Source organism: Mus pahari, chromosome 6, assembly GCF_900095145.1.
Source record: "Mus pahari chromosome 6, PAHARI_EIJ_v1.1, whole genome shotgun sequence".
NCBI classification, from domain to species: domain Eukaryota; kingdom Metazoa; phylum Chordata; class Mammalia; order Rodentia; family Muridae; genus Mus; species Mus pahari.
The window spans coordinates 7,434,937-7,458,015 of NC_034595.1; the positions used below are offsets into that span (position 1 = coordinate 7,434,937).

Genomic DNA, 23,079 nt, shown 5'->3' on the forward strand with positions numbered 1-23,079 from the left:
CCAGCAGCCCCTCAGCTTGGCTCAGCACTCAGGGGACAAGAGAGCCAGCCTGCTCTTGAGGCACAGAGAGGAGCCTCTAGGTGCTTCGCTTTTGAAGCATGGCGGAAAAATGGACTTGGAGATGAGAGAGAAGCAGCAATGTGAGACACAGCCCACCCTCCAGGGACAACTAGTCACAGAAATGTTTCTGAATCTTGGCTACCGCTGCATTTACCACTTGGTCCACGTTATGGTATGGGTGCTCATGTCACTTCCAGAACCTGGCTATTAACCCAGCTGCCTCTGCCCTAGCTGTGGGACCCTAGAGATGCTCTCTGTCCTAGTACCTGGGCTCACTCTACTGGCTCAGGCCCCTTTCAAATCCCACTTTCCGTGCCCTCTACCAGCTGCACACTCCCACTCACACCCTCAGACGTTACAACACCATGGGCTTGGTTGATAGGACTAAGTCAGTAAGCAAACAGGGACCAGTTCCATAATAGCGAGCTCAGAACATAGCTCCGTTGGTAGCCTGCTCACCTCACAAGCACGAGGGCCTAAGGACAATGCCCAGGACCCACAGTGATGGTACACACCTGTAATTCCAATGCGGAGGAAGCAGAGACACTTGGAATGTTGGCCCTTGCTGGCCAGCCAGCTCATTCTAATTGATGAACTCAAATCTACCAAAAGACTCTGTCTCAAAGGAAATGCATGGTGCTTGTGAGGATCACACTTAAGGTTGTTCTCTGACCTACACACACACACACACACACACACACACACACACACACGTAAATTTGTGTACACATAGACACACGCATACATACACACATACTTTAAAGAAGGAACAAACGAAAGGAAAGAAGGACAGAAGGGAGGGGGGAGGGGAGAGAGATAGAGGACATATAGAAGGAGGGAGGAAAGGAGGAAGGGGCAAGAGGAGAAGGAAGAGTCTCTTTGGGATGGAGAACACATGATTCTGCATACTGACCTGTAAGACCACAGGGACCACTGCTAGAAAAAATTGAATGAGCACACGATGTACTCTAGGCACTGTGCCAAGGTCTCTACATGCTTACAGATTATTGCAATTTTACCCGCACAGCAACTCTAGAAGCAAGTATTACCATGATTAGCATGCCAGTTTTATACATGAGAAATTGAACACTTGAAAGACTAAGTAATGTTCCTGCAATAACAGAATTAAAAAGCGAACCAAAGACACAGCTTTGAACTCGCTTACTTAGCAAGGGCTGTATTAACGTGATACCTGCCATGTACCATCTAGTGTAGTGTGAGACATAGGCAATGGGCTCTAGCAGGGAATAGGACCAATCAGTCTCTGCTCCCAAGACCCGTGTGGTCTAGAGGAGATAAACCACAGATCTCTGTAGGTGCCCCAGTTGGCCATGAAGCCAAGAGTCAGTTCACATTTCCTACCCCAAAGATCAGGGACAGAACCACAATATGTCCCATCACTCGGTTACTGGTATTGACCCTTCTGTAAGTATCATGGCATTAAGAAAGTTCATAGCTGAGCTCAAGCTGCATATCTGTATAACCAAGTGTTGATGTTACATAGATGTTGTGCCTAGCGGTTGAGGCTATGAGTTGAAGTCCAGGTTCATGGAACTTCAGAACTCTAGAAAGCCTAGCCCCTGCTCACTGTTTCCATTATGTAATTCTTCTTACGTAATATAGTTCTTGTTTACTTTGTCTGTGGTTTAGATGGTTTCTTCAGTCTTAAAATCCCCTCGAGGGCACAGACTCTTTTATGTGTTTCGCATGTGACCCCAGTGACGAGACAGAGGCAGACACACAGTGTGAATCAGAGAAGTGAATATTCTATACAGGCTTAGAAAAGTGGCACCAACTAGACAGGAGTAAAGGACAGTGAAAGAGAAACTGAGGCAGGAACTAAGTTCCCAACAAGCAGAACAGTCCCCAAGAAGCTCTCTGCAAGAACTAGAGGAGGGTGGCCAAGCAGGTCACACCTTAAAGCCCCTGCAGGAGGTAATGTATCTATTCTTCTCAGAGCTCAGAATATCTAAGAGCCAGGCATCTAGGGTGGGTCTGTCCTGCAAGGAGTCCAGGGAGCCTGCTGGGTCAGATGAGAGTCAGGGGCTGGGGATCAAAGCAAGCAAGGGCTTAGCTAACATCCGGGAAGTCTGAGAGAGGAAGCTAATGGCACCCACCCACCCCACCAGAGAAGTACCTCATCCTGAGACAGAGGTGGTGGGAAGTGAGCTTTCTTTCATGCTTTCTTCCAGGAGGTCTGCAGTCCTTAGGAACGTGGGAGTGTGCCTCTTCCCATCTCCAGGTTCATGGCTCGAAGTAGGTCATGGCAAAGTATTTACGCCATGAAAACTGGAAATGGCTATAAATCAGAGACCATTTACTAAGTTGTCTGAATACTGGTTGGTTGGTATTTACCAGCACATCTCTGGCAGAGCTTGGTTGTAAATCTAAGACTGTCCATCTAGAGAAGGGGATGGGAACTGCATATAGGGCCTGAGTCTAAGGCAAACTCTCAGAAAGAAACCTGTTCCCTGGGCTAAAGACGGGCTCTGAAGACGGAGCAAAGAAAAATGTACTAAGCCCTAGGGATTTTCTGCTCACAGTAGAATTTACATAGGTATCGGTCTTTCAAACTCTAAGCCAGGGACCCATCACTCCACTTACTGAAAGGGGATCTATCTATCATGTGCAGGGCTGGCAGCTAGACCACAGAGATGACAAGAGAGCTCTCTTCTCGCACCACTGGAGTGCTTTTTGTAGGAATCCAACAAATTACAGCCTGAGAGCCAAACAGACCTTGTGGCCATTTTAGTTAAATTCCTCAAGCTTAGGTGGGTTTTCATATTATAAAAATACTTCTTAGTTTCTTTGACATGTTCACACTTGTATAAACAGTTTCCGCTTTTGCTTTGGTTTGTTTTTCTTTTAATCACACTCACCCCATTCTTCCCCTTACCCCTTCTCCACCCATCGGGAAACCCTCTCCCTAACTTGCTCCTCTCAGACCTTTCATGTCTCTTGTAGTTTTCCTTGTCTTGTCTTGTCTTTTTTTGTTTTGTTTTGTTTTGTTTTTTTGAGACAGGGTTTCTCTGTGTAGCCCTAGCTGTTCTGGAACTCACTCTGTAGACCAGACTGGCCTCGAACTTAGAAATCTGCCTGCCTCTGCCTCCCGAGTGCTGGGATTAAAGGCATGAGCCACCATCGCCCTGCTAGTTTTTCCTATTTTTAAAGGATTCTAAAAGCATAAAGAAGAGAAAGAAGAGGAGGAGAAGGAAGAGATCGAAGAAGGCAAATGATAGTCTAGAGCAGGCTGCAAAGTGTAACCCATATGGTATCTGGCCATTGCAAAGAAAGTCTGCCAACTCTTTGCCCAGCAAACTAGACCTTATAAAGAAAGACCTAGTTAGGCTTGGTGGCTCACAAGGTTAATCCCAGCACTCTGAAGGCAGAGGCAGATCTTTGTGAGTTTGAGGCCAGCCTACACTACAAAGCCAGGGATATGTAGAGAGATCCTATCTCAAACAAACAAAACAAAACACACACACACACACACACACACACACACACACACACACATACACACACACCTTCTTCGTTTATAGCCATATCCACTGACCATCAAAAGGGCAATTCAGACTAAGGAAAACCTGGATGTAGGTGAGGGGAGGTTAATATCTGCCAAGGAACAAGACTGCTAGTTTCTGGGTTAAACACACAATTACCAATCAGAAGTACGCTGTCCGTCTCCAACAATTAGCAACCTTTTTCTGGTGGGCCCTGAGAAAACTGACCCCATGTATGTCTGAGTTTGGACCAGGAACACAGAAGGGAACATGGGACATTTCGGGCATCAGTTTGAAGGTAGCGATCGATAAATAACAAGAACAAGCATTTCTAGGATGCCTGCCCTGTACCACATGCTGCTCAAAGCACTGTAAGGTGAGTACGCATGCCAACACATTTCCTCCTCAGCCTCAAGAGGACGATCCTGCCAGTACCCCTCTTAATGGATGAGGAAGAGAGACACAGAGCAGTAAAAGTAATTGATACAGCCACACGGAAGACCCAAAGTGCCAGGACTTTAGCAGATAGCTAGACATCATGGTTCGGCTTCGTAACCCTAGAACTCAGAAGGATGAGGCTGGAGATTGTCCTGACTGTGAGACAGCCTGGGCTACTTAGTGAGATCCAGGCCAGTCTGAGCCTATCTCAGAGATTCAACAAGAAAAGCAAACAAACAAAAACTAGTCTGAGTTTAGGAGCCATACTCTTAACCATTACACTCTCAGATTCTCTGTGAGCATTTCTCTCTCTGCCTCTCTCTCTGCACACCATCCTTACTTCCACTCCCTTCTCTCTCAGGCTGGATAGAAGGAAAACAGACATCAAAAGAGGCCAGGGAAGGGTATGGTTAGGCCACATCTGCATCCAAAGAAAGGACAGAGAAAAACCAGGTTCAGACCTCAGTCAGACAGGTGAGGAGTGCTCCCCAACCAGGCATGTGAGTGAGTGTTCCACCCAATCACAGGATAAATGTGTCTGAACTGCCTTTGCAACAGACTCTGCTTGTTGTTACAGGTTTGAAGAGGAATCAGACCCTGTACAGGGAGAAGAAAACAGACCATGCTAATAAGGTCTGCATTAAAACCTACAGAGCTCTGTCTGGGATAAATGGAGATAAAAGCCCCACCCTGAAGGGGGCTGACCTGTTGAATTTGGAGCCTGGTGCCAAGAAGGGATGCAGAGCCTGGCATCTCTGGGATGGATCACTCTCTGGATAGCAACAAAAAGAAATTGCTCAAAAGAAAGCCCAATGGATCCCGGGAGAGCCCAGCACACAGAGCAAAAGGCTTAGTGGGCAGGGATCCTAAATGGAATGCAAGCCTCTGGTAGCAAAGGCAATGGCTAGCAGCTGGAGAACTTGGAGCAACCTGCAGAAGGGAGGGCGGGCAGGCAGAAATAGAGCAGAGGACATGGTTGCTGGGTCCTGGGCGTGGCCTTCCATGCTCTCTGCTTCATCTTCTTCCGCACACTCTCTACCCGCTTCAGGAAAGTACAGTTCACAGACCTGGGTTCCCCTGGTGCTGGAAAAGAGCTCTCCAGTGCTGAGCATCTTAGGCAAGTCTCCCCACCAAGCCACTGACCTGTATAGATGAGTTCCTGTCTTCTTCTAAAAGAACCGGTGGGGTCACACTCTTTCTTCCGATTCTCCCAGAAAGCTTCCATCTACAGCTTTAGGTTCCCCGGGGGTGGGGGGACCTGCTGACCTTGGTGGTGACTTCACTTTTCTGCCTCTGGCAGATGAACTGACTCAGCAAACCCTTGAGGCCAAGATGAGGAGTTGGAACGTCAGCATTGTTCGGCAGCTGAGATCAAAGTTGACTCTCTAGAGCTGGAGGTACCAGGGTTAGCAAAGTGGGAACACGTGACAGTTTTCAGTGTCATAGGCTAGTCCAACAATTATCAGCTCCCTCCCTCCCCAAAGATGTTCTTAATAAAAATGCTGTGGCATAGAAAGAGGGTGTCCTCTATTGTGTGTCTCTGCGTGGGCAGAAAACACTTTGGACTGGGTTCATACTGAAGAGCTAAACATCCTAAAATAGGATAGGCTGCAAAGGAAAATGAATGCCCTGTCGGTTTGCGCTGATCAGAGCATGATTTTTATTAATCGGACAAGGAAGGATTCTAAGCCCGCCCGTGTGTCCCCTTGAGAAATTCTCTCTGTCTCTCTGTGTCTCTCTCTGTCTGCTGCGCGGTCCAATCATGAGCGGAGATGTATCTGGAAGGCGGGTTCAAGCGAGTGGGCGGAGACGACGTTAGTGGTTGGTCCGAGCGACAGTGGGCGGCGACAGTGGGCGGTGATGACGATGACATAGGGCGGTCTGCATTCTGGAAGATCTGGGGAGGTCTTCTTAATAGCAATCCTGTGCGTCTGCAGGGGGCACAATATGTTTAGAGGGAGAGTGGTTAGTGGAGGTGAGAGACCCCAACACTCTATCACGGGTCATCCTGCTCCCAAATACGAGGGTTGCTATGCCTGGAGTGAGCATCTCTACCATGTCACTGCGTCAGTGCTGTTGGACCCCCATGTGGTTGTTTCCCAGAATCCCCTCCTGCCAGGTACTTCCCACCACCCCCATCAACATGGCACACGGCATGGGCTTTGTGGCCTCGTCTCCCCCCACACTGTAATTGAATAGAGTAGGATAGGCATGTGATTCAAGGTGGGCCAAGCTGACATCTTCCTCAGAACCCTCCCAACTGCAATAAGACTCAGTATCTTTCAGGGAATATCCAGGCATGTGGATGAAGGCTATCTACAGTGGAGAAGATAAATGTGCAGAAACCAAGAAGAGATTAGTGAGGGAGAAAAAGACTGGCGGCTTCCATCTGTGGGGACCCAGTTTTTCTGGAGGCCACGTTGAAGCCATGTTTACAATCTTGCAAGCTGGTTATTCAAATTGTTCATTGATACATTTGAGGTTTTGTTTCTTGTTTCTTGGGTTTTTTTGTTGTTGGTGGTGGTTTGTTTGTTTTCTTTTTGCCTTAATGGCTTCCATTTTTAATTTCTTTCGGTTATGAACAGAATGCCTGAATCTACCTGCAATACTGGTGTACTGGCTAATTTTGTGTCAACTTGACACAGCGGGAGTTATCACAGAGAAAGGAGCTTTAGTTGAGGAAATGCCTACATGAGATCCAGCTGTAAGGTATTTTCTCAATTAGTGATCAAGGGGGGAGGGCCCCTTGTGGGTGGTGCCATCTCTGGGCTGGTAGTCTTGGTTCTATAAGAGAGCAGGCTGAGCAAGCCAGTGGAAGCAAGCCAGTAAAGAACATCCCTCCATGGCTTCTGCATCAGCTCCTGCTTTCTGACCTGCTTGAGTTCCAGTCCTGCATCCTTTGGTGATCAACTGCAGTATGGAAATGTAAGCCAAATAAACCCTTTCCTCCCCAATTTGCTTCTTGGTCATGATGTTTGTGCAGGAATAGAAACCCTGACTAAGACAACTGGTAATTGTACAGAATAGAGTAAAACAGAGTTATCCAAAGTAACCCAAGAGGGCTTCTGGCCCTGCTTTCACGTGCAGAACATGCTTAAAGAGAATTGAGCAGCAGTGTCTCCAGCCCAGGCAGCTGTTATGATTTTGCATCTGCATGTCCACCACAGACTCATGTCTTGATTGACTGGCCCCAGTTTATGGTACTATTCGAAGGCTGTGGCACCCTGGCTAAGGGAAATAGTCCACGAGGGATGGGCCTTAGAACGTCATTCCAGTTTGCTTCCTTTGTTTCTTTGCTAGGGTATAAACAAGTAATTGGCCCATGCTCCTCCTACCATGAGTTCACTGCTGGGAGGGACTAAAGTCACTGTGACATGGTGAGCCAGGCAAGGCCATCCTCTCTCTTATCGTTTCTGGCGGTGTAGGTCTGTTTGACTTAAGAGCAACCCTAAATTCAACAGGAAACTGCACCAGGTGCAAAAGCCAGTGCCACCTCTGTCTTAATCCTCCCTTCACCATGCATCCAGATGTTCTATCATCTCCGGAAATCAATCCCTCCAGCAATCAGTCGCAGTTTGCCTCAGCCAATCAGCATAATGGCTCAAACCCAGGTAGTGGTATATAGACTAGAGGCCCCCCAGAAGGCCTGAAACTGGAAATGCCAGTGTGGAAAAGAACAGCCTTAAGTTTAGAAACAGAAAGTTCTCAGTCTGGGAAAATAAAAAATGACAAGATGAGGCTACTGAGACAGAAAAGAGTGCAAGGAGGAGAGGCCTGGAAACAAGGAAGGTGTCTGGCCACAGTGTAGTATTACTGACATTCAGAAACTCTAGAGAAAAGGATGTCAGGGTGTGTGGGGTCGCACTGTCAGTCAGAGGACGCCGGTCTTGACATGAAGGCAAATACAATGACAAGATTTAGTAGGAGAGTCATGAGGAGAAGTATATTTTAGCTGTGGATTTCTTACTGAGAACAGAAAAGACAGCACATATCCTCATTTTACACAAAAGATTCAAGAAAGGGTGACGCTGGCAAAGATAGTATCTATTCTGTAAAGTAAGATATTTGCATGCATCATTGCATAATAATTTATAACATATGAACACCTTAAATAAATCTACTACAAAGCACTTCCCTTTGTGTTTACCAACATATCTCTTGTTAGGTTTTTGTTTGAGTGATAAACTCTTATGATGTTTAAAATATTATTTCAGTCACCGAAAATAAAATTATATGCATCTTTCTTAGACTTTTATCCTGTAGCTCAAGTAAGCATCTTTCTACATCTGTCTTTTGGATCAGATATTTAGTTCTAAATAGTTGTTTGGGAAAATCACATTCTTTATAGAAATTAAAATTTTCTAGGTGTTCTACAACAAATTGATCCAAGCTAAAAGAACTTTACTCCAAAAAAGAAAATACCTTTTTAATGAAAATTTATTAGCTCTGTATAGTTCTAATTGAAACCTGTATTCGCAGAGCTAGAAAGACAGCTTTGTTGGCAAAGCACTTGTCATGCAAGCCTGGGGACCTCAGTTCAATTTCCAGAACCCACATTTAAAAGTTGGATCTCATGGCAGCTGCTTGTAACCCCTTGGTTAGGAGAAAAGCAGATCCTTGAGCTAACCCTGTGCCAGTGAAAGACCCAGTCTGAAAATAAAGGTGGAAAACTCCTGAAAAATGGCACTAGAGGTTGACCTCAGCATTCCATGTGTGTGTGCGCACACACACACACACACACACACACACACACACACACAGGCACACAGGCACACAGGCACATCAGCACACACAGGTGCACGCAACACACAATGGATACATTCAGAAGAAGGGCGTTCAAAGTTTTGTGCTAGTTTAATATCTTACACCCAAAGAAAACATCTAGGGAACTCCTGCTTGTTAGGGCGCTAGTGATCACACAGCATGCTATGAAGTCTGTATTGGCTGCATGGTCAGAAGTAAAAATCTGATCCAAAGGACAGATGTAGAAAGATTCCTATTTGAGGATACAAAAGGCCAGAATCTATGCATTTGAGTAATTATTACAGTGGTCTTTAGACTTAAAGCCTGCATTTTAACTGAAAGCATTGAAGACACACATGCATATATATATGCAGGTATGTAGATATACAGATATGCAGGCGTACATATCATATACATATGAACATGCACATACACATACACACTATTATAAGAGAAAAGGACCACCTGACACTGGGTCACAATCTCTGGGTAACCTTAGTGTCCCTTCTTAAAGTGACATTGTCACATCCCCTGCTGTCCCCACTCCCACAGCTCACAGAGAGCCTCTGTTCTCTCTTGGTGTTGAGGAAGAAATGGTGTAAGCAAATCCAGTCATCAAGAGCTGCTCACACGTGGACAGCGAGCACACACCAAACTGCTGGAGAACAAAGAAAGTGGGTGAAAGGGAATGTTGTCTGGGGCCCGGGAGTCAGAGGTTGGCTTACAACTCCACAGGGAAGAGCAGAGCTCCACTAATGTTCATACTTGCTCTGGGGGAGGGGGGGTGGGATCTCCTCACACAACTTAGAGCAGCTCAGGCGCCAACTCCCCAGCTGGCTTCCTCTCAAGACCTAGAGGCAAAGGAATTCTGGGTTTGGGTACCTGTGGCCATACAGGAAAACAAATGTGATTTAATCCTCTCTCCCTCTCCCTCTCCTTCACCCATTCTCTCTTTTCTAAAATGGAAAAGGTTCAGTGAAAAGAGCCCCTTCCTCCATTAAAAAAAAAAAGTCCCTTCAGATATCCTGGTACAACTTCAAGCCCCGCATACTTTGTCCTTGATCCCAGGAGGAATCTTGTTAAGTGTTCTTCAAAGTACAAAAAGAACTAATTGCATGTCCCTCTTTCTCCCTGGTCATTAAATAAAGACACTAGGAAGCTAAATGCAGTTTATTTCATCTGGAATACTTCTCAACTAGGAATCGCATTCCCTTGGATTGTTGTCACTCTCTGAGGTGACCTTCAACCCATCCTCCAAGCAAACTGTCAGTGTAGGACTGGAGAGATGCCCCGGCTGGCAAAGCCGAGTTTTATTCCCCAGCACCCGTGTGAAAACTGGAGGTGGAGATGCACCTCTAAGACAAGGGTTAGGAAGACAGGGACAGAGGGAAACAGAAAACCCAAAGTGAAGAAGATTAGGAACAACACTCAACACCTAATTCTGCCCTCTACATGCAAGTACATACATGTACACACACACACACACACACACACACACACACACACATTCACACACACATGCCTGAACCTAACTGGGTCTGAGGAAAGCACAGGATGACTCCTGCCTGTACCTAAATAAGGACCAAAGAGAAAGTGCCTCTCCTACCAGTAGTACAGGCCACACAACCAACACCCATACCACCCAGAAGCCTGCTGAAGGCAGAGCATCTCAGACCTATTCAATGAATATTTACAGCCTAACCCAGCCTGGACCAGAGTCCTCACACAAGGACTCGGTACCTAAAACTCTAAGGATCAAGGCCAGGAGGGTAATTGATGACAGGATCTTGAAAGCCCGTAGAGTCAGTGGGTGGGGAAGGGTGGGAGGAATCAGAGGGAACCGAAGACACAAAGACTGATGCTGGGTTAATTAATGTGAGTCACGAGCTGCTTCTGGGAAGGAGAGATGGAAAATGACCTTGGGAAGTGGGGGGGGGGGACAGACGGACAGACGGACTGACTGACTGACAGCCTTCAGCATCAGGACGGAGGTTGGCTCTGTGTCTTCCTGCTCTCCCCATCTCCAGCCTTTGTCAGCTACTCATCTGATTTGTTCTGAGAGCTGAAACCAGCCCCTTCCCCTGGCCTGGCCTGGCCTGGCCTGGCCTGGCCTGGCCTGGTGGTGTTGTGAACCTAAACTGTCAACAGATTAAGGGCAGCAGGCCCAGGAAATACAGAGCTCTGAGTTCCATAAGAACTTCCTCCCATTGGGAACGAGCAGGCTGGGAAGACAGCTGGCCGTGGAATGACTGCACACAGAGGACCCGGACTTCCAAATAAAAGTTAATGAAGTGAAGAAGAAATAAGAAGTCACCGGCAAAATCTCTTGTTGTAAGAACAATACAGGCTATCAGGTATTCAGTATTCTGTCCTTTGCTTTTCTAAATCAGAAAGAGAAGGATCCTCACCAACCTAACAGGATGTGGGGATTCAGTGAAGTAATACTGAGCTCTGAGGACAATGCCCCACCCTCCCAGTTACTTCCCAGAATCAAACAATGGCCTGCATTATAACGCAGGAGTGGGAGCCTCAGCTTGCAGAGTGTGGGTCTGGGGTGGGGCATCCAGCTTCCAAGTTGGCCTCTAGTTATCCCCTGTCCTGGTATTCACTCTTGTGTCATCCCCTCCCACTGGCTTAGCTTGGGTGCCCAACAGCTAATGGCTAAGGAGGTGAGAAAGCAGGTCTGAGATTAGCCCCCAAGCATCTCTGAGGGAAGGCAGCTGCTGAGGCATAAACCGCTCCGCCAAGGGGTTTGTACAGTGAGAACTGGAGGCTGCCAGGAACCAAGAGCGGGGCTTTAGAAATAAGCTCAGTTGCCCAAGTCTAGCTCTGAAATCCCCTCAGCCCTTGCCAATACCTTCCCAGCAGTCTCCTGAGAGTCCCAGAGGCCCGAGAAGTCCAGGTAAAACTTTCCAGGATTCACAGCCTATAGCGAATGCATGACAATAAGCTCCTGCTTTTATGCCGCTTACTCTGGAGGTCATTTGTTGCGCAGCAATAAATATTTAAATCACCCGGCTCTGTGGAATACCAGCCCCAGCGTGGGGAAGAGCCCAAGGACGTCTACCCAAACACGCAGGGCTTCGTTCCAGAGGTGCAACAGATAGATCCAGAGCCACAGCCACAGCCACGAGCAGAGTTTAAGCCACAAACGATGCTGCCTGGCACTGTGGGTTTCCCCAGGGGCCCGCTGAATATATGCCCTGATTTACATTAATTCATATTGTTTACAAGGTTATACTGTTTTGTTTTGTTTTTTCAGATTGTGCCTTACCCTGAGCGACGCCAATTTACAAGCATCCTTGGGCTCCATTTTGAAGGTAGATGATGATTGCGCTCCTAGGTAAACAAGTGACCAAGAGCACGCTAGCACAGACTGAACGAGGACTCATCCCTGGGAGTGAGAAGGTGTCAGCCTATGAATTCATTGTGTGAATTCAGACTCTTTGTGTGCAGGGGTGTATTAAAGCCATCCTAGGAAAACTAGGCCTAAGACCTTGTGGGACACATCAGACCAAGCAAAGGGTGTAACTCCTTAGCTGGTCTCGGCAAAGAGGTGGACACATAGCATTGCAATGGCCATGACTCCCAACCTGTGGTCTGACCACCTGGTTTCGACACCGAGGCAAGAATTTCTGCCAATCCAGGGGTTTCAGCTTGGCCTAGTCCCTGCTGTTAAGATGCTCCACTCCGCTACTGTCTGTCCATCTCATCTAGACCGATTATGTATCCATCTGTCCCTTCCTTAGTCTGACGCCAATCCTGCCTCTTTGTGCCTATAGCTAGACTCAATCTCTGCAGCTTGCCTCTCAAATCTGTGGCCTGGCTCACACGGCAGCCGTTTCTCCAGCCTAATTTGGATTCCTTACCTTTTCAATACCAAACCTCTCAAATGAGTTTCCCAGATCTTCATTTCTCGGGTGTCTTTAAAACACCTTGCCCCTTGAACCCTCTGTGGTCTCTCTGTAATGTACATATAAAGTATATACATATATACACATAGAGAGTTGTATTTGTATTTGCTATGGGGTGTACAATGAATGATCTGAGAGTCAATATTAGTGTTTAAGATTGGAAGAAAAGAAACCATTTGCTTCAGCCAAGATTATCGAGATAAGCAGGGGTACCTGACAACTCACTGGTGTCGAAACTGCAGGACTTTGTGAACTCACTGCCAGTCAATTAATTCTGACATTTCAGATACAAGCATGTTTGTATTGCTGACATAACACATTCATGAGAGTATGCCAACCTGGTATCACACCTCTGGTTCCAAGAATGTCACCACTGAAAACCCAAGAGAACTCTCTTGTTCTCCAGAACTGTCCCATCCCCAGGAAAAGCCAACTGTGACCCAACTGTGAAATGTAGTAGAGTCGAGGCCTCTATACTTAACTCAAAAACTCTACCTTGAAGCCAAGGAAAATAAATCAGCATTCCAGCAGCTCAGCAACTTGGTATTCCTGGCCTCTAACAGAGACTGATCTTCTCCACATACCTACTGTGATGGTTTGGATAAAATTGACCCAGAGGGTGGCACTATTAGGAGGTGTGGCCTTGTTGGAGTAGGTGTGTCACTGTGGGGGTAAGCTTTAATTCCCTAGTCCTAGCTGCCTGGAGGCCAGTATTCTGCTAGCAGCCTTCAGATGAAGATGTAGAACTCTCAGTTCCTTCAGCGCCATGCCTGCCTGCACATTGCCATGCTTCCCACCTTGATGATAATGGACTGAACCTCTGAACCTGTAAGCCAGCCCCAATTAAATGCTGTCCTTATAAGAGTTGCTTTGGACTAGCAGCAGTGGTGCACGCCTTTAATCCCAGCACTTGGGAGGCAGAAACAGGTGGATTTCTGAGTTCAAGGCCAGCCTGGTCTGCAGAGTGAGTTCCACGGCAGCCAGGGCTACACAGAGAGAAACCATTTCTGTCTCAAAAAACCAAAAAAAAAAAAAAAAAAAAAAAAAAAAAAAAAAAAAAGAGTTGCTTTGGTCATGGTGTCTGTTCATAGCAGTAAAACTCTAAGACACCCACCCATCCACTTCATGCAAAGGAAGATGTTGCCCAGAGTGGTTGTGCCCCCATAGACTCATGTGTTTGAATGCTTGGCCCATTGGGGTGGTACTTTTAGAGGAGTGGCCTTGTTGTAGGAAGTGTGTCACTGTGGGGGTGGGCTTTGAGGTCTCCTACGCTCAAGCTACGCCTAGTGATACAGTCTTCTGTTGTCTGCAAGTCAAGATGAAGAGCTCTTGGCTCCTCCAGCACTAAGTCTGCCTACACACTGCCATGTTTTCCACTATGGTGATGATGGACTAGACCTCTGTAAGTCAACCCCAACTAAATGTCGCCTTGGTCATGATGTCTCTTCACAGCAATAAAATGCTAAGACACTCAGTGTCAGACTAAAAGCTAGAGTCACGGCACACACATGACTGGGGATGACTTTGTTTAGTGGCAAGAGGTCCAGCAACATCATCTCTACTTAGTCTCCTTGTTCTCTGGAGAAATAATTTGCAAATGATGATGATGATTATGATGATGATGATGATGATGATGATGACGATGATGATGACGATGATGACTGGTGTGGTATGATGATGATGGTCATGGTGGTGTGATGGTGATTATGACGATGATGGTAGTGGTGCTGGTGGTGGTGATGGTGATGATGATGATGATGTCCCTAGAGCATGTAAACTCATAGGGACAGAAAGAATGATGGATTACAGAGTCTTGGTATGGTAGGAGGAGGGAACGAGGAGTTGTTTGACAAGCACAGAGTTCCAATGTGAGAAAATGGAAAGTTCTGGGAAGACATAGTTATGGGGTACTGAAACAATGTAAAGCTACCTAAGGCCACAGAACCATGCCCTTGAATGGTTAAGATGAATGGTTTGCATTTGGTGTATTTTACTCAATCAAAATTAACAAAAGGTACTGGTACCGAGCATGTGAGCTGCCAGGCAGTGTGCTGTGGCAGGGCATGTCTCTTGTAATCTTCCTAGCAGTGCTGTGAATCACTACGATGAGTACCAGTGTCCCTCATGGGCAGCAGAGATCCAGGAGTCATCACACGCTAATGGAGAAGGAAGAGAAAGGCCTGTCTGTCTCTAACATTCTCCAATCCCTTCAGCATCCCTGCTAATGCTCCTGGGATTTGGTCTGTGTGACCTGGGACAAAAGCAGGAGAAGAGAAGAGAATATGCTGACGTACTTCTGGGGAAGTAACACTATATACATCCTAAGGGGTTAGAGAGGACCCAGTGCTCTCTGCATAGGGGCTGGCCTCCACAAATGCGTTATATTCTTAAATGCCGTTTAACATGGTTAACATGTCATGTGAAGTCTCCTACATGGCTTTCACGGTCTCCAGAACTGAAGATAGTCAGTGGAGCACAGACTAACTGTGACCTGAGACTAATTGTGTGCACCAGTCAGGGTTTAGTCAGAAAAGCAGGGCTTGGTGACTGGTAGAGAAGAAAGGACCAATTACAGTGCTTAGACCTTGTGCTGAATAATAGAGAGCTACCATACTGTGTTTCCCTAGCAGGGATCGTTAGTTCTGAAACTTCTATTCCATATGCAAACCGCTAGGAGGTCTCTCTGGGCAGCCTTGCTTTGGTCTTTCCCTCATCTGCCTGTGTCTGTAACAGAACCAAGGACATCCTGGATCATTCATGTCTATCGTGTCTTTGGATGCCACCCAGTCCTTCAGGCCAGCTCTATTTCACCTCTGTATGTCTCTCCTGCCTTGACACTTGTCAGCTATAAGATGGCGCTGCCCCCTTGTTATCATCTTAGACATACACACAAATAGAAGGACAAATGGAAGTGGCGTGCTGGGGAGATAGCTCAGTCGGTAAAGATCTTGCCTCAGAAGCACGTGGGCCTGAGTTCAATCTCAAGAATCCATGTGAAAAAAAAAAAAAAATCTGGGCATCATGGTACATAATGATAATCCTGGAGCTGGGAAGCTCAGTGGAGGATCAACAAGGCGGCCTGGAGGCAGGTCAACAAGGCGGTCTGGCCTACTTAGTGAACTCCAAGCTAACAGGAGACGACCTTGTCTCAAAATTTAAGGTAAGAATTACCTGAGTAATAGCAGTCAAGGCTGAGGTTGTCCTCTGGCCACACACACACACACACACACGGTGGGGGGCGGTAATAAGCTCTTAGCAAATGTGTGCTAAATAAATGAATTCAGAGCACTCTTTAACATCCACAAATTCCAGTTGAGGATTAGAAGAGAGTTCTTCAGGTTGTCATGTAGCCTTGGGCTCCTTATCACAGACCTTAGCCACCCCTGCTTATCACAGGCCTTAGCTCTTCCGTTTGTGAGTGCGGTGATTGATCGATCACCAGCAGGTCAGGCCGCACAGCATCTGCACCACAGTCCGGTGTCTGAGGCTGTCTGTCTCCGTGCTGATGAGTCAAATGCACCCTCCCGCACTGCTTTCGTGGTCTCTGGGGCTGGCAGTGTCTCTGCATGGCTGACAAATGGCGAGCTCTGACAGGGGAGGAGATGAAGTTCCAGGGTACCCAGTGCGCGGGATGGCACTGAAACAGCTGCAGCTAAGTCCCAGCAAAGACCCCCGGAGGTCGGAGGTCGCGGATTTTAACCATCTATCACTTGGAACTGGGAACTAGCAAAGCAACTTCTCAAACATCTGGCTGTGTGTCACTCAAGGAGAGCTTTAAATATAAAGAGCAAGTGAGAAAGGAAGGAAGCAGCTGGTTAAGGCCTCTGCTGCTCTAGGTCGCTGCATCGGCCTGCGGTGAAGAGTGAGGAGTGGCAGGCTCCACTAGCCAAATGCACCCAGAGCATCATTTGAACTTATTGACAGGCCTGAGTTGGTGAGAAACATGGTTCAAAACCTTCCAGAAGAGCATAAGTCAAGAAGCATTTCACCCAGGAAGACATGTCTGCGGGGTCCCAGCCTGGCACTTCCTGGGCTCCGATCCACTTTTCCAGCTGCTTAGGCCTGACTTCCTTCTGCCCATCGTACCTGACGACCTAGTACCTGGAGGTCCACACTCATCCCTGTCTCTCAGGCCTACCCACCTGAAACAGGGAAGATAAGTAAAGGAAAGCTTTGGACATCCTGCCTCACTCCAACCTCATGCCAACCTGCGGTTAGGTAAGGTTAACGATGAAAAACCAGCAACTCAGAGAAACTGGGCATCTGCCCCAAGTCGTAACTCTGCTAAAGCCTGATAGAGGAACCAAAACCCAGGTAGTACACACTCTGCAGTAACATGCATCATGATGCACCTGTGCTGCCTTCCTGCCTTCCTCTGACTTATTTGCATGTCTCGAGTTCCTAATATTATTTCTGGCTCCCTCCTCAACCCACAACCCCTCCTCAGCCAAAATATCTCCGTAGGTGGGGTTCTGCATTCTCTCCTCTTAGTCTTTCTGGCCCCACCAGGCCTTCTCTCTTCTTCCTCCCATCCCTCCACTAGGCTTCAATCATAACTATTCTCCTACCTGACCAAGCTACCACAAGAACAAATTCCCAACAGATCTGCTATAATACAGTCACTGTAACAGAGATATCTGTATTATCTTCTCATCTGATGCTAGATTGTCTTTGTGGGGGGTACATTAGTTAGGTTTCTATTGCAGTAACAAACAACCTGACAAAAATCAACTTGAGAAGGCTTGATTTCAGCTTACAGTCCACAGTCCATCTTGGAGGGAAGTCAAGGCGGGAATGCTAGCAGGAGCTGAAGTAGAGAGCATGGAAGAATGTTTCTCACTGGATTGCTCCCCAGTGCTTGCTCAGTTTGATTTCTTATACATTTCAGGACTATCTGCCTAGGGATAGCACTACCCACAGTGCACTGGGCCCTTCCACACCATTTGTTTAAAAAGAAAAATAAAAAGAAAGGCCCACAGGCTAATCTGACAGGGAAATTTTTTTCAATTAGGGTACCCTTTTCTGAGGTGTTCCTAGTTTTGTATCAAGTTGTCGTAAAACTACCCAACACAGGAGGAAATTTCTTAGAAATTCCCATTGGTACAGAAATAAAAGTTCTAACAGTTCCAAGTGTAGACAGTTCTCTCTCTCTCTCTCTCTCTCTCTCTCTCTCTCTCTCTGTGTGTGTGTGTGTGTGTGTGTGTGTCCCTCCCTCTATCTATCTATCTATCTACCTATCTATCTATACACACACACACACACACACACACACACACATATGCAGAGATAGGGTTTGGAGTTGAAGATGGCTAATATTAACCCAAGTGTACATCAATTAATGATGGATTAACAAAAATGGAATCTAAATACTCATCATATTTGAGAATATTATTCACTGATAAAAAATAGAATCCGAAATTCTGTTTTATTCTATAAGATAAAGAAACCTTGAAAGCACAAGAAATAAAATAAGCTGATTTCAAAAGGCCACATATTGAATGATTGCGTTTAAATGGAACATTCCGAATAATCAAATACAGAGTCAGAAAGTAAAATAATTGATGCCAGAGGCTGTGGGAGTGAGAAAGGGGAGTGGTTGCTACTGGCAACAGGGAATCCTTTCGAAGTCATAAAAACAACTTGGAATGAAATAGCAGTGATAATGGCACAACTTTGTGAACACATTGTTATGACTTCAGTAAAAATGGCCCCCATAGGCTCATACATTTAAAAGCTTGGTCACTGGAAAGTGGCACTACTTGAGAAGGATTAGGAGGTGTGGCCTTGTTGGAGGAAGTGTGTCACCGGCAGGTGGACTTTGAGGTTTCAGAGACCCAAGCCGGGCCCAGGACCTATCTTCCTGTTGCCCGTAGATCCAGATGTAGAGTTCTGAGCTACCTCTCCAGCCCCATGTCTGCCTGCATGCCTCCGTGCTTCCTGCCGTGATGATAATGGACTGAACCTCTGAAACTGTAAGCCAGCCCCAGTCAAATGCTTTCATTTATAAACACTGCCGTGTTCATGGTGTCTCTTCGCAGCAATAGAGCAGTGACTGAGACACATACTAAAACCACCAGTTGTATACTTCACAGGAACAATTTTTACAATGTATAGATCTTAATAAACTTGCTCTTTTGTAACATTTTGGAAATGTTTATTTATGAAAGAACAGAGAAAGAAACAGAACTGTGTGGAGGAAGAATTTGCCCTGGAATGTAGGCTGCTGTCAGCTCCGATAACCACGAGCTCCCTAGTAAGGACTGTGCAGCTTATCGACCACATCTGACTGAAATGGACCAGCCTTATATCCCCACCCCCGTCAGTCACCAGAGGAGGGCTTCCACAGGAAGGATGAGACACAGGTGATGTAGACCCTGGAGGGTCTACCAGCAGGAATCACTCTGCTGAGCAGCCACACAGGGTCATCAAGTACTTCTTAGAAGGGGGCCTAGGCCGGTAGGAAAAAAATGTAACAATTGTTGCAGAACAAAGGGAAGGAGCCAGGAGGATGCCATAGAATCCCACCCAGAACTTCTCTTCTTCTCCCCAAATAAGAGACAGAGTGTAAGTTGTTGTGTTTTATAAAAATGAAAAGGAAAAGCCAAGATGTTTGGTAGAGGCGCAGTAAGGTGAGGTAGAAGGGGATGCTTCTGCGGGCCTATGCTGAGCCATCCTTTCCTCCTAAGGTACCAGGTATAAGGACGGATATAGTATAGAATAGAGTTTATTTAGGGCATGGGGAGGGGAGTTGAGAGGGTAGAGACAGAGAAAGGCAGGGAATGGGGGAGTAGAGGAATCAAAGCCAACCATGAACATGTGGAGAGAGGGGCAGGGGAATGGGGAGAGAAGTGACAGAGAGGGAAGAGGGGAAGAGGGGAAGAGGGGAAGAGGGGAAGAGGGGAAGAGGGGAAGAGGGGAAGAGGGGAAGAGGGGAAGAGAGCAAGAGAGGGAGGAGGGGGCAACAGGCATACCTGGCTATTGCCAGGTAACTGTGGAGCAGAGTCTAGAAGAAAAGTTAACATAGAGAACCTGACTACTGCTGCTGCTGCTGCTGCTGCTGCTGCTGCTGCTGCTGCTGCTGCTGCTGCTGCTTCTTTTCTTCTTCTTGAAACAGGGTTTCTCAGTGTAGCCCTGGCAGTCCTGGAACTCACTTTGTTGACCAGGCTGGCCTTGACCTCAGAAATCCACCTGCCTCTGCCTCCCGAGTGCTAGGATTAAAGGTGTACGCCACCATGCCCGGCTTCTTCTCCTTCTTCTTCCTCTTTGGCTCCTGTTTCTCCTGAAACGTTTAAACAACAAAGTAAATTTAGGTTTAGTGGAAAAGGGAAAGCTTTCTTCCCTTTTCCTTATGAGAAAATTAATATTAAGGTATAATCTGTAAATTTATTTTTATTGTTTTTAATTGTGTTGGGGGCTTAGAGGAGTCCCAGCAGACTTGAGCCACCTGGCATGGATACTTGAGAACCCAACTCACCTATAAGAACAGTATAGCTCTCTAAACCACTGGGCCAACTCTCTAACCCCAAAGGTGTGGCTTATGAATGAAGTTAATACTCATATTGCCTGTCCAATATGTGCATCAAGGAAATAGAAATCAAAACTGCACTGAGATTCCATCTCGCCCCAGTCAGTATGTTATCAAGAAAACAAATGACATCTAATGCTCAATGTGGGGACAGAAGGACACATCACACAGCTGCTGGGAAGATAAACTGCTGTAGCCACTATGGCAGCCAGTGTGGAGGGTCCTCAAAACACTCAAAGTAAAACTTCCATATGGCCCAGCTTACTACTTCTGTGAATATCCCAAGAGAAGCAAGTGATCACATTACAGAGATTCCTGCTCGTCTGTGCTCACTGCCACACTGCTCCCAATAGCTGGGTTATGGAGTCAGCCTAGGTGCTGTCAGCAGATAACAGATGCAGAATACGTGGTATATAGACACAAAAGAGAACATACAAAACAAAATCAGGTCATTTGCAAGAAAATCAATGGACCTGAAGATAGTAGGTTAAGTAGAAGAAGCCAGGTTAAAAAAGAACACATAACACACATTTTACCTCATATATGGAGTATAATTTTTTTTTTAAAAAAAAAAGTAAGATTATTGGGAGGTAGGAAAGTTTGTTTTGGGACAGGGCATGTGCTCAAGTAGCTTCCTTGAACTAGTTGTGTAGTATTCTCATTTAGGGGTAAATAAAACTAAAGTGATTTTATTAAAAAGAGAGAGAGAGAGAGAGAGAGAGAGAGAGAGAGAGAGAGAGAGAGAGAGGACTGGGTAGTGGTGCGCACGCCTTTAATCCCAGCACTCAGAGGCAGAGGCAGGCAGATCTCTAAGTTGGAGGCCAGCCTGGTCTACAGAAGGAGTTCCAGGACCGCCATGGCTATACAATGAAACCCTGTCTCAAAACAAACAAACAAACAAAATAGACCAAACAAAACAATACCAGAAAAAGAAAAAAGTATGGGTCGAGGTGGCTGGAAGTTAAGAGTATGTATGTGCTTGTGGGGGAACCAAGTTCAGGTTGGTTCCCAGTATCCATATCAGGCAGTTCACAACTGTCTGTAGCTCCAGGAGATCTGATACCTTCTTCTGGTCTCTGTGGTCAACTTTACCCACACACAGACATTCAGATACACACACACACTGTGTGTGTGTGTGTGTGTGTGTGTGTGTGTGTGTGTGTGTGTGTGCAATTAAAAATAAAATAAATCTAAAAATAGAAAAAGAAAAATACTTTAAAAGCCCTATTTGGTAAACAAGAGGAATGGTGAGGGGGAATAAGAGGCACCATCAAACCCAGCCCGATTCGGAATCAGGGCTTCATCTTTAGCTTTTTACAAAGACTCGGATCTGGACACCGCAAGCAGACTGTACCCACTGAAGGTGATTGCAAGAGGAAAGCCAGTTAGGAAACTGCAAACCCAGATGTCCAATGTACTAGCCTTGCAAAAGTGCCTTTTCCACGTGTATCTCAGGTAACCCTCTCAACGACTCCTTGAAGTAGGGAGATGGAATTCTTATAGTGTTCATGGTACACTTGAAGCAACCAAGATACAGAGCTTAAGTGATTGCTTTAAGGTGCCATAGCAACTGGGAAATTGACTAAGTGTGCTCCAGAGATAGTGACTTCCATTGTAATACTCCTTCCATGCCTACAATAAGCTAAAGACCAACCTCCGTCACCTCCCAGTGTCCAGAGTATTAACCAACAACAGATGACAAGAGAGGCATCAGCTCAGAAATCTGTTTGCCCCAGGCGGTCACAGACATCTGAGGATAAACTTCTTAGAGGAAGTATTTCATTAATGAACATGGCTTTTAGCCAACAACCAGAATGAAGAAAACTATCTCAAGTATACCCCAGAAATGTAAGAACCTGTGTTCATGTGGCCTTGACAAAGTCCATTCACACAACTCTGGAGATTAAGCAGTAACTTTTATGTTTTTCAACTCTACTTGTGATTCCAAGAGAAGGTTTTGATGTTAATAAGGTAGAGGAACTGATTATTAAGGGACCTTCATGTTATAAAGGACCTGCGTACAACAGAGTATGGAATTCAGCTCAGGAGTTCCTCTTCTTGAATATAGCTTTTTAAGCCACTACCACATTGAGACATCAAGGGTACTCATGAACAGTGGACATTGTTATAGAACTGAACCATGGCATTATCTCTGGCATTGATACTATTTGTGCAATTTTCTATAAGGCTCCTCGGATAGAAAAACAATGTGTTTGAAAAGCTGTGATTAACCAAGTTCAAAGGATGTCTTCCTCCAGGACATACCAAGAGGGGAATGACTTACTCAGCAATGTGAAGAATGGCAAATGAGGCCATCAAATAGAGTTGGTATTGCTCATACCAGCAGAAAGAAGTTGATCACGCTGAACAGCCAGTCTAGGTATGACACATGCATGCGTATCTTGATTTCTCCCTCTTTCCTCCAGAGCAGGTGTGACCAAGCACTGCATTGTTTGTCACTGATTCCACATATAGCCTCATAACCTTTAACACACACACACACATACACACACACACACACACACACACACACACACACAACAAACCACTACTAATACATTATTAGTTTTTAAACAAAACAAACTGGCATAAGACAGTATGGATGAATGGGTAGACCAGAGAAGCAACAAATGAAGAGGGTTCAGACCATAAAGAACTCCTACCTATCTTCCAGAGGAAGTTAGGGCTGACCACCAGATCCCATTTGTTACTGTACACTCAGCACCTTGCATAGTACTTGATAAATGATAGACTCTATTTGCCAAGGAGTTGGCGCCCTCATCACATGGTAGTAATGTTTTTCCATAGTCTTGTGTTTGGATGTATGATATTAAGAAAAATATATGTAATTATTCTATATGATAGGCTTAGTTTCTGTATTCCTCAGTTTTTTCTT

At 46.0% G+C, this 23,079-nt stretch overlaps 1 long non-coding RNA gene across 1 annotated transcript in view; it reads right to left on the minus strand.

Annotated features, from left to right (window-relative positions):
• The window catches only part of LOC115064255, an 80,905-nt gene extending 75,331 nt beyond the window's left edge, over positions 1 to 5,574 (minus strand). The window contains exon 1 of the long non-coding RNA XR_003844103.1: positions 5,145 to 5,574. This is a non-coding gene — a long non-coding RNA (uncharacterized LOC115064255). The remainder of the gene's footprint in view (positions 1 to 5,144) is intronic.
• Positions 5,575 to 23,079: the final 17,505 nt, after the last annotated feature.